At 36.8% G+C, this 12,231-nt stretch overlaps 1 long non-coding RNA gene across 4 annotated transcripts in view; it reads right to left on the bottom strand.

Moving 5' to 3' along the window:
- Positions 1-12,231, bottom strand: part of LOC110475252 (uncharacterized) — a 44,555-nt gene that overhangs the window by 26,107 nt on the left and 6,217 nt on the right. For 3 of the 4 annotated variants that reach the window (XR_014955585.1, XR_014955584.1, XR_014955583.1), the window contains exons 3-5: positions 4,234-4,437; positions 3,507-3,653; positions 2,096-2,183 (exon numbers count right to left, since the gene is read on the bottom strand). This is a non-coding gene — a long non-coding RNA (uncharacterized LOC110475252). The remainder of the gene's footprint in view (positions 1-2,095; positions 2,184-3,506; positions 3,654-4,233; positions 4,438-12,231) is intronic. The other variant, XR_014955586.1, reaches the window with a different exon arrangement.

Below are 12,231 nucleotides of genomic sequence, written 5' to 3'. Positions count from 1 at the left end.
TTCAGTCTTTCTCACTGTGTCTCTGGAAATTCACATCTTCATGACCTGTCAGGCCAATGCATAAAGAAATATAGGTCCATATACAAAGGATCAGGGAAGACTGAGGAGGGCTTTTCTTTTCTGAAGTATTTCTGAGATTTTAAAATATTTTTTTTATCTTTAACAGTTAGCAAAAATCCATTGTAGGAACTTCTGAGAATAAAAGAGTCTATGTTTTTTGCAGCTGGCCCAAATCAAATGATGTGTTTCATTTAAGCAGCTTATCTTTTGAATATATGAGTAATTCAAATTCAGTCAAAGTATGACATAGTCACAGAGTGTTTCTGTATATAAAGTTGTTGTAAATTCTTCTAGGTATAAATACAGACATAGAGTATGACTCCAGAAAAACAGTCTGGTAATGGGCTTCTTGGAGCTGAACTTTGCTCGCAACATCCTTTAGGGAACACGATGACACACAGTGACCTTAGTCACAGAGAGACATAGAACACATTTTCTCAAAACAAGAAATAATGTTAGCTCTGCTGTCAGTTTCTATAAATCTGGGAACAGAAACTGTGAACAAGCCTTCTGTCAAAACAATCTCCTAATAGCCACCAAGTACATTAGGACCAAGTACATGATTTTTTTATGCTATTTTAAATATTCACTTAAATTTTTACAAAAGTGGACACTGTACTTGGGCTTTCTGTAGGCCTCTATTTTCTGTTCCATATAATTTTTCTTCAAAGCGTGAACACTAAATTATGAAAGTAAACTTTTCCTCACAGCTTAGGTAAAATTAAGGATAGAATTGCATTAAAAACGTGGGATCAATCTCCCCTGAAACTGAAATTTTACATTAAAACCAGATCTAATTTTATAAGATGGTTTTATTTTCATTAAAATTATCTTCTATTAATATCTGATTTTTATTTTAATATTTTGATTTTAAGTCAGGTTGGGTGCTGGATTTAAAAATTTAGTCCACATCTGCATTTTGTCACTGACCTACTGCAGGGTGGAATGTCAGTTCAGATATTTCAATCAGGTTCAGGATTGTCTTAAAAATTTCTAATTAATGTATTTTGCACTCAGAGAGAAGTTTAGATAGGAGATTGCTTCATAAAAAGGTTGTTGGAGAAACAAAACACATTGCATAACAGGATTAGGATCATTTTGAAAGTTTGAACTGCTAGTGGTTACTTAAAAATAACCTCATGGACTTGTAACTGAAAATTCCAGTTATATTTTTAACAGTAGGTGTTGCTGTAGGAAAAGAGAACAAAACATGCAAATCAAACTGCATTCACAGGAACAGCACATTAGTGAAGAAAAAGGGAAACCAGAATGTTTTGCTTAGAACTACTTTGAAAAAGCCTATTGGCAGTTTATGTGATTTAAAATTTTATCTTATCACCTTTTCTCAGTCAGTTCTGATGAATTGCCTGTAAAAAGCATTTAGATAGTTCAGCATTTTGAATATTTTGTCTGATTATAAAATTACCACTCAAAATTAAACCTCCCTCTTCTCACTGAAATCTATATTAATATTCTGTCTGCATGAAAACTGAATCATAGACATATATACACTTCTAAATACCACTGCCTGGCTAATATTTCAACCTGAAGATGTGGCCAGATCAGAACAAAAGGTAAAATTTAAGTAAATTAAGTAAATTTAATTTTAAAAATTAGGTAAATAAGGTGCACAGCTTACTTGTGTCTAGGTAGCAGATACTACTGGCAAAGCTCTGAAAGTCACTGTGGGTACCCATTTGGCTTGTTGGGTTAGCAGATAGATATGGCTGGGTGATGCTATCACTTTCCAATATGCTGGTATAAGTCATTTGTGTTGCAGTGGTTCCAGACCCTTATCAGAGAGAACTCCACGTGCACATAGTGATCACACACAAACAGCCCTGTTTGCCCTGGTCTACTGAGGTACTGAGACAAACACTGCATTGCCTGAGCAGCAGAAGCCCAGAAAAATAAGCACATTCTTTAAATTTTTGATCTGGAAGTGATTAGAGAGATTTCTAGGAGATTGTGGTGGAAATATGTTTGGTTGAAAAAGGAGGGAAAAAGTCACAGCCATGCTTGTGCCAAGTGTTACCTGGTGAGAACATGCTCTGCTCCAGCCACTGGAAGGACAGGCTCTCCTTTAACCTGGGCTTTTTCTTTCAAGTTTTCCCCTCCTTCACCTGTATTACAATTCAGAATTTTAGGATAAAAACAAAACCTGTTTCCTTCTGATGTTCAGCAGGTTTGGGTGAAGGACATGTGTTGTAAAACAGGTTTGTGGAGGAGCACTGTGTGAGTGAGCACGAGCTGACAACTTGCTGAAAGCCCAGGGGCTCGGCTTTCCTTGTACATTGTGCTCAGCCTATACTGTCGTTAGTATTCCAGCTATCTGCTTGTGGGGAAGAACAGAACTCTTCACTTCTCACTCTGTGGAGGCACATGGAAGTTGAGATGTCAGATATTACTTCTTACCTAATAACATTGTGACACTATCAGCAATGAGAGTTCTTGGTTTGATGGCATAAATAATTCACCAAAATATGAAAGCTTTATAGAAAAAACAATAAATGGAAGTGAACCAAGATGCCTTATAAGGATGTGACTGTAAACACCAGAGCCTCAACCTGCTCCTGGATCAGATTACTAGATCCAGCTGAGTATCAAACTGGAGCAATGCCTCAGTAAAGTTAGAGATTCCATCAAGTTAATAAAAATCTAGGAATACAGCAGAAAGATGTCTTTTTTGATATATCTAATTTGAGATTTAAGTAGTGACGTCTGTTGAGGAATAGTCAGAGATGATGAAGTGCAAATTTCATCACATTAAGAAGTCATTTGAAGGTCTTTTATTATAGCATGAGAGATGCATTGTGTTGAGAAATTACTGATGTCAGATAATTTTGTACCAATCCTAAGAGAAGCAAAAGGGTTTGAGCTATGCTTAAAACTGTATAAAGTTTATACATGTGATGTTCGTGGTTTATATATGTTGACATTCAAAATAAGTGAGTCAATGAACCAGTTAATTGTATAGGAATACCTTCTTGTCTCTCTAATACATACTATTCAAATTTAGAGAAGTAAGAGGGTTTAATGTTAATTAAAAACTAGTTTCTTTCTTCATGGTTTGGGTGCTTTGAAGATATGAGCTATTATCCTTAGAAGAAATGACAAAAAAGAGTGTAATTTATTGGAAAGTGAAAGAGAGAAATGTCTCCACCCAGGGAGAAAACTGTAATAGCCCTGGCAATTTAACAATGAAAGGTCTCATCAGTTAAATTTGTAATAATATTGATAGCAGAAAGGATCAACAAGTGTTGAATACTAACAAATATTTTGCCCAAAGGGTGAAAGACATTATGAGGGTTTGTGAATGGGATTGAATTCTTACCCTAACATTTCTGTTCCTGTCTGTTCCCTCAAGGGTATCTTGGCAAACATCTTGGTAGAGGAAATGAGATCTTTTCTCCTTGATACCTTTAAAGTATGCAACCTGTACCTACCTCATGCTCCTCACAGCACTGCAGATTGCCACTTGGTCCACACATCCAGCAGCACCCTCCTGTCATGCACTCTGCTGAGGGGATGGGCAGCTCGAGCCCACGTGCAGAGCAAAGCTGCCTCTTCTCGGAGTTTTTGTTCAGGCAACACTAGGCGACATGATGAAGTAGAAATATAGAAAAGAGGAGAAAGCTAGCATCAAAGATCAATTATTAGCATTAGCACCTTGAAGATTTGATTTAATTTTGATTTTAGATATTCTGCATCATCTGAGGTTATACTCCACAACATCTGCAACCATAAAAAACATGTAGATAGAGTAAGAGGGAACCTTTGAGTTAGAACATACAAAAATTGTTTGAAATGAAGGAACAAGATTTTGTTTCCTCTTTACATACAGTCCTCATATAATTCTAAATTTTGGCTAAGTGTAAAAGAATGGAGGCTATCATAATGTCTGACAGAACTTACTGATAATGACTGCAAACCTATAGTAAATATCCTTGTTTCAGTGATTTTCTTCTGGTATATTTTAAATATTGCATATGGAAACCAATGTTTGTACTTATTAACAGCTCTGTTACATGTCAGCCTTTGCTTGCAGCTTTGTTTTATCAACAATGCAGTTGGACTGTAGCTCTATTGAAAGGTTCAAACTTCAGGACATTCACAAGCTCAGCTGAATAATTTGTATCACATCTGCCTTGGAGTAAAATTAGGAATTATTACTAGATGCTGCAGTATGAGGTGCCTTCTCCATCATTGACTCTCCTAAGCCAGGTTCTTCTGCAATAAATTTGGAACATGGGCATGAGCCATGACATTTGATCACAGGCAATTTACCACAACAGGCACAGAATCCCTTGCTTCTGGCTCTTGACTTCTGGACTTTGAATATTTTTGGTTTGCCGTGTCTCTGAAAAAAGACTATGCCTGGAAGGGAACATAAGACAGAAATACGTATTAGAAAGACTTAGTTTTGCATAATGTAGATACATTAGAACACATTCCCACTCTATGCTTGATTTTAGAAGCAGAATGTGGGGACCAGTGCTGTGGGTTGAAAGTTATATTTGAAAAAATTTCTCAAGGTTTTACTACTGCATCTCCTCTGATGTTTTGAGTAACTCCTGTAGTTAGTTTTCATGTAAATCACACACAAGTATACACAAATCACATTTTGCTGACTGTCTTGAAAGATGGAACTCCCTGTGAGGAACAGAGAGTTGGACTTGACAATCTTTATGGGTTCCTTCCAACTTGAGATGTCCTGTGATTCTATGATTATAATCTTCTGGGGTCAAAAAGAGATGTATTTGAAACCAGTTTTGTCTGGGAGTCCTTATTGCTGGTGCTATCTATACATCTTGTTAAAGAAACCCTTGTCTCTTTCCAAAACTAGCAGTGGTAGTCAAAATGGGAGTGAGAAAAGAGGAAGAATAAAAAGATGTGCCAAGACTACCACAACAGACAAAAGGCAAAGCAGAGAATATCCTCCTTTTTACAAGACTGTGTATACTGTTGACTGTTGAGAGAATTTGACTCACAAATTCTCTCAAATTCTCCAAGCAGTAGTAGAACATACAAAGAAGTGAAACTGCTGAGAGATTGAAAGCTTACCTTTGAAACAAAACTAAGGTCCTCTTATGAGGAATACTATATAAGAACATCAAGAACCTAAACCTTTTCCCCTCACTGATAATACCAATTTATGAATTTAAATTTTTGTTGACCCTCTTCCCAGCAAGAAAATTCATAAGTATTTAAGGTTCTTCCATATAAGGATTGGATTCCTTTGAAATTAAATGATATAAAAATATGAAAATAGTCTCCAGTTGAATCATACTTATTTTTTTTAATATAGGTTTATTCAGCAAATTGGCTACCAGTTGAGAGCAATGGTTTCCATACTACGATTTGTGGTGTATTCAAAACAGATGGAAGCATCTCAAAGCCTGCTTTGTCCAAAGCCAAGAACATTTTTCGGCAAGAAGTCTGAACTTGTTGCCACATAAACAAAATGAGTGATTTAACTTAGTGTCTACATATTTTGGATTGGCAAAAACTGCTGTAAAAAAGTAAAGCCAGAGAGCAAACACTACAAAAATAGGAAAAGACAGAGCAAGAAAAAGAGAGAGACACACACACATATGCGTGCACCACACACAAACACACCCATTCTGGCAGCTGTTAGACCTGAAGTGTTTGTGTTGTGAGATTCTAAACAAGTTACAGGGCGTTTTGGTCCATCTGGAAAATTTCTTATACTTTTTTTTCCCTGAGTTTAGGCACCCATGTCAATATTGAAGAGAGCATATTTGTATGCCTTCTATTGGCTGGCCCTAAAAATAAAATTACGCCTTACATTTTCTTCAGGTTTGTTTACGATGTAGATATGCAGTATGATGCTTTCCAAGAAATCAAATGTATCCTAAAACTTTGAAATGTAGAATGGTCAAGAGAGTAGATAATAATCTTGACTATATATGTGTATATTTGTGTGGAAGGGGTCAAAGGTTTAATTTTGTACTAAGACTCATGTGCTGAGTTGTCTGACCCTGAACTTCACCTAGATGATTCTGTTGTAGAGACTATCATTGGGTATTTCCAAATCTGCAGTTTTTGTAGACATTGAAATTTTGTCCTGGAAGTGCTCGTGGAAGAGGACTGAGTATGGGAGTAGACAGGAAAAGATGTGCATAATTTTGTCTCTGTCATTGATGTCTTTTGGTGATTTTGGAGTTGCAGAGCTGTAACTCTCCAATTTTATTCCCTTTTCTAGGGCAGTGTGTCTAGTTAAAGTGTACATCGGACTGTTTGCTAAAATGTCTTCTAACCTTGCTTAGTTGTTCTTCCAGTTTTTCCTACAGCAGAAGTGATGATGGTGGCATGAAATGAGAAATTATTATGAAAAATGTCAGACATGGCATCAGATATAAACCAATCAATTTTGTGAGATTTCAAAGCCTATAGGTGAACAATGCAAGATTCAAGAAAAGACTGGCCAGAAAAGTGAGTTCTAAAACTCATTGACAAAATCATAATAGATTTATGATTAAAAAATTTTAGAGCAGTTCAGGAGTGCTGTTATGTAGTTGTATTATATTCTTAACTACAGAATTATTTTTTACTATATATCTCACAATTTGAGGACCACGGAGCATACAATGAAACTGCTGGTACATTTGTAAACAAGCAAAAATGTTTTTTTCAGAGAATCAATAAATAGCTTAAGTAACCCATAAGTAATTTGGAAGCAAAACTATTCTAAATCCAGAAAAAATGAAAGTCTTATTAATTTCTGATATCAGATATTACACTGCAAATATTCTATTCCTGTCAGGAAAGGTGAAGTCTAATTTGGGCATCTCAATCAGACATGAAACAGCAATTATCTGTGGAAAAAACATGGTGAAAGATTATTCAGAACTCATTAAATCATAGTGAACTTGATTTAATAGCCAAGACTGCCTATTAGAGAGAAAGCTCAATTTTTTTTTTTTAATAAGAAATTATTATTAATTAATTAATTATTAAGAAGTAAATTAATGGCACCATAAGTGGTAATTGAATTTGTATTGCTGATAAGATTTAAGGGATTGTGACAAATGGTCTCCAGAACAGGATCTGACAGGATCTGTCTGACCTATGCAAGAGGCATCTGTGAGAGACAGCAGCTCCAGAGGCACTGTGAAAGAGATCCAGGACTTCCTGCCGCACATTGAGCTGGTGACGGACACACGCCCAAGCAGCATTTTGATTCTGTGTTGCAGTCAGATGCAGTTGCACATCCCGTTTTTCATAACCTTGGATTTTTGTCAGAATTAAATCTAGATGTGCAACAGAGAAAAGCTTCATTTTAATCTGGACAGGTGCCTGATTTGGACAGATGGGGAAGTGATATGCTGAGATTCATGGCAGAGTGCCATTGCTTTGCATTTTAGATAGCTTATGAGAGGCAGAAATTGGAAGAAGTAAAGCAGTTATGTAGGCAATGAAATCTTCTAAGAAAACCTCTGTCTGAGAAAAAACAAAATGGAGCATGTATCTGGCACAACACCAATAATATATTCAAATATTTTTTGTCACAATTATCAACACTTCTTTTCAGGACCATTTTCAATTGTTATACATAGAAAATTCTGAGCCTAGCTGTCTTCATGGTTTTCTTCTATGAATGAGATGCATTTTCTGTGGAATGGGTGTGTTGAAATGTAGTCATGACTGTTCCACACGTCTTTCACTATTTCATATTTCTTGGGCCAAGCAGATCAGGAAAACACTGCAGAGGATAAATTCAGACTGTGGGGTACATCTTTAATTAGTGATTTTTTTACTTCATATGACTCCTTATTTTATCTTTTATCTAGCATTTTATTAGCATTTTTTTTTTCTTTTTGTGTAGCTCTGTCGAAGTCAGTTAAAGCTCACAAATATGGATTTGTATGACCATCCACTTTATAGAAGTGTCTCCAGATTACTAGAAAGAAACATTTGAATGTCATGGAATGAAAAAAAGTTATAAAAATTCCTGGGGTTTTAATTTGATTTATCAAAAGTTTTTTATCAAAAACATTTATCAAAGATGCATTTGTAGAAAACATTGTGTCTTTCTCAATAATCTATCTTCTTCTAGAATAGAACATAATAAAACATATACCCATAGATAATCAAGCACAATGGCAATTCAATATGATTTAGTGACTGATAAGGTGGTAACACTTCATGTTCATAACAAACAGTTGAGGAAGCAGCACAGGAGACCTAAACTTCTATTTAAAAACTAATATGAAGGGGGTTTTATAATTTAATTCTGGATCAGTCACAATAAAATATAAAATGTATCTTTTGAAGGATGGTAATTTCATTTTACTGAGATCCATTATTTTATTAGATATTAGCTCAAAACTTTAGTAAAATTTGCAGATCATTTAATGAATTTGAAGGTAAATTCTTCAGGATACACCAAAGCTTTGAAGGGTTATGTCAGCACTTTCTACAATGAGGAAATGGGAAGGAATAAGGATATATAACTTTTCTCCTCATCCTTGTATTTTTGATGTTCAAAATTACACTTTTAAAGTAGCTGCATATGAAGCCTGCATATGAAGACTTGTGATTTTAAGCTGCATTCCATTTATATTAGGTGCTCTGTTTGTACATTTCTGACATGTCTAATTTTAAAAGTGCTATACTAATACTATATTTAAAATTAAAACCAAAAACAGAAGCCTTTTAAGGATTCTTTTACTTTGTGCTCCTTGTTGGATTTTTGTGGTTAGACAACCACATTTTTGTTTCAAATCCAATAGCTCTGTTATGAGAACAAAACCTAATGATAGGGGAAAATCTTGCCGAGAGATGATTCTTAGTGTATATCAAATGGAAGAACCATTACTTATAGTGAAAAATGGCTTGACTGATTCTGGGCTTTAGCTTTATATGCTAAATAAAATTGAGAATTTGCAATCCAGAAGAAGCTAAACTGTATTAACAGTAAGGATTTTAACATTGCATAATCAGAGAAGTATTTAATTTCAAATGCTTTAACTCAGTGTAGGTGGTCCATGCTCACAAATGTTTTTGTTTAATCTCAACACAGATCTCAAAGATGTGTCAGAGGTCCCTGAAGAGCAGTAAAGCTAGAGTCTAAGATTTTAACCATAGTGAAAGGTGGAGACAGTGAATCATCTTATTAGCTACTAAGCCTTGGCACCTTGTGGTTTTCTGTACATTGGTGCTTTTAGGATTAAAAATATAGGCCCTTTGTAATAGTAATGATTTTGAAAGTAACTACTTACTGGTCATTAAAAATTGTGATTCCCAAGCAGAACTAGCCCAGTGCTTCTTAGCAATGCAGAAGATCATGAATTTTGCTGTTTGAGGGGACAGTCCTGCCACAGGAAGCATGGGGACAGATGTCCAGGAAATCTGTTATAGGGAAAGACTGTGAAGAGTAGGGATTGCTGTTCCCACTGCCACGGGAAGGATGGTCAGACAGCTGCTGCTTGTGAGGGCCACTCCACAGCACAGAATCAGCTTTTGCCAAACCAACACAGTTCTGGAAGCTGCCAGACTGATTTTCCACACCTTAGGTGTGGGTAAAGGAAGCAACCAGGCCAAGGTTACTGATAACAACCCTGAGTTTGCGGTCTTAGAAAACCTTCTGCTGAGCCTGCAATAAGTTTCTACTGATCTTTTGCCTTTGGATTCTGTATGTATTATTTGAAGGGAATCTGTAGTTGATTATGCAGTTGACATCCAGGAATTCCTGCTTCTTACTTTAAATCTGAAATGCTGTCTGTCTCAGTCATCTGGATAAGTATTTTATAAATTTTTCTGCACCTTCTTCTGGTTTCATAATATGCCAATCACTCACAGACCGTGCCTAGGATTTGCCAATGTCAGTAAAGGGTTTTAAAAATAAAGTCAAGTATAATGTCACAGAGTGTACCTGCTAGAGATGGGTTTTGTATTCAGCAAAGACCAACTCTTCAGAGACAGAAAGACCCTACCAGCTGAAATGGCAGCATTGCACCATTGCAGACAATCTCAGGCAATGGAAAATCCTTGAGGAAGGGCTTCTCATCTTGTCTAAGATTTATGTTGAACACTTTGACCTTCAGGCCAGAGGATGAATTTTACATATGGAGAGGGCAGCTCTGAGGAGGAATATAAGAAGTCCTGCTAACAACAGAGAGCCTGGAAGAGTAACTTTATGTACGAGAATGGAGTAGTCTGATTTGAACAGCCATAACTCCCTGTGCTGGAAAACTAGGCGAGCAAGATATAAGAGATACAAAATCCTTGTTTCTTCACAAATTCCTTCCTCCTGTGCGCTCATTTTGCATATCACATTTTTAGAACTGCAGATTGCTTGGAGAAAGAGATGTCACAGAAATCACAGAATATCCTGAGTTGGAAGGGCCAGAGGGATCATTGAGTCCAGCTGTTAAATGAATGGCCAATATGAGGATCAAACCCACAACCTCAGGGTTATTAGCACCATGCCCTACCCAACTGAGAAGTTTATTTTTCAAATGTACATTGAAATATGTGCTTTTCAAATGGCAATAATTATGTTCCTTCCTGAAAGTGTATCTACTGTACACATATTTCAAACACAGATTGCTAAATTGTGCTTTTAACTAACTGAGATTACTGGATGAATAAAAAGAGCTCAGCTGAGTCTTAAAAGATATCCAGGATTCTTAACAGTAATAAGTGCGGTGGTGTGTTTTTCTTTCATTTGATATTTGTTTAATATCTGTTTCCCCCCCCCCCAATCCTCCCTTTCCCTGCCCCTTTCCCTAGAACCTTCCCTGTCATTCATTCTAGCCCCCTCCTCAGCTCCCAGATGTTAGTTCTGCCCTAAACTCCTCCCCTGCTATTCCCTCATTGGTTACTGTTCCTACACCCGTCCTCCTGAGTTCTGTATAAAACCTTTGCCCCCCCGCCCGCCGGGGTCTTGGGGCTCATGGAATAAAACCATCTCGTTCCCCCCCAAGTCCCGTGTCGCCTTCGTCTGTCCCTGCGCGCCACGAACTGAAACTGCAGAGCTTGCGGGGGAAAGCGGCCGCCCGTTCTCTTCCCTCACCGCCCAGCCCGGCACTGCTCGGGGTGCCGCGGCGAGGAGCGCATGCCGCGCCACAACAAATAAGTGCTAATTGAAAAATTCTCTTGATTTTTTTCTGTTCTAGAAGGTTAACTCTGAAAAATACCTGTTTTATTTTTAGACCTTTAGCATGAAAAAGTTAAATGACTTCACTGTGATATTTCAATTCAGCCCAAGCTTGAGAAAAGAATTCTTGATTTTCTTTCCATATCATATGTTGACTCCACTAAAGAAATTACAAAAGGAAGTAGCATTAGATGATCTATGCATATTCTTTGAATCTTACAGGCAATCGTAGGACCGTGTGTGGCAAGCACCAAATCACTTATCAAATAATGCTTTCCGGCAGGTAAATGGAATCTATTTTGTTAGGCAGAGAAGCATACCATGCAAACCATTATGAATTGCAGATTTTCATAGCTGAGACTTGTCTTCCAACACTTTAGAGGTAAGCCTAGTTGGCTATACTGTCTGTTGGCCTTGGTGGTCCATAGTATAATTTTGTTAATGAAAAGTTTGCACTGTTTTAGAAAATGGGACCTTTTTATTTAACAAGTTTCTAAACACCAAGGCTCAGAAGAGAGCCCTGGGACAAAGGGAGTCACCTTCTATGTTCAAGGAGAGATGATATCATTTGGAAGTCATTTGCTCAGGGAAGAAATAGGAGGGAGAAAACATCTGTTGACTGTTGGGAGGCTTGCCAAACAAAACAGGAGTTGCGGTTGATAGTTAGGACATGCTAACAAAACCAAGGAAAGTAATAATCGTGTATAGAAGCATACAAAATACATATTACACATAGTTTTCAAAAGATGACCTTCAAACTAACACAGCTGGAATTTTTCTGAAGGATGGTTATCTATCTTTGTTTTGCATGAAGAAAGTAGTCAGAAACCAAACAATTTTTTCTTAAATATTTTATGCAGGAAAGCAAATTCACTTTGTCAGCTGTTTCTCAGCCTTCCAGATGGTTTGAAAGACTTGCTTGCACTGGAACTAAGGGAAAAAAAAACCTGTGACACAGAAAAAAATGTACACTTGTATTTCAGATACTGCATAATCACAGAGAATCCAGGTTTGGAAGGGATCTCTGAAGATCAAGTCCAATCCCT

Source organism: Lonchura striata, chromosome 5 (genome assembly GCF_050655825.1).
Source record: "Lonchura striata isolate lonStrDom1 chromosome 5, ASM5065582v1, whole genome shotgun sequence".
Taxonomy (NCBI): domain Eukaryota; kingdom Metazoa; phylum Chordata; class Aves; order Passeriformes; family Estrildidae; genus Lonchura; species Lonchura striata.
The sequence above is the reverse complement of the archived record's forward strand: the minus strand, read 5'-3'. Positions and strand labels throughout refer to the sequence as shown.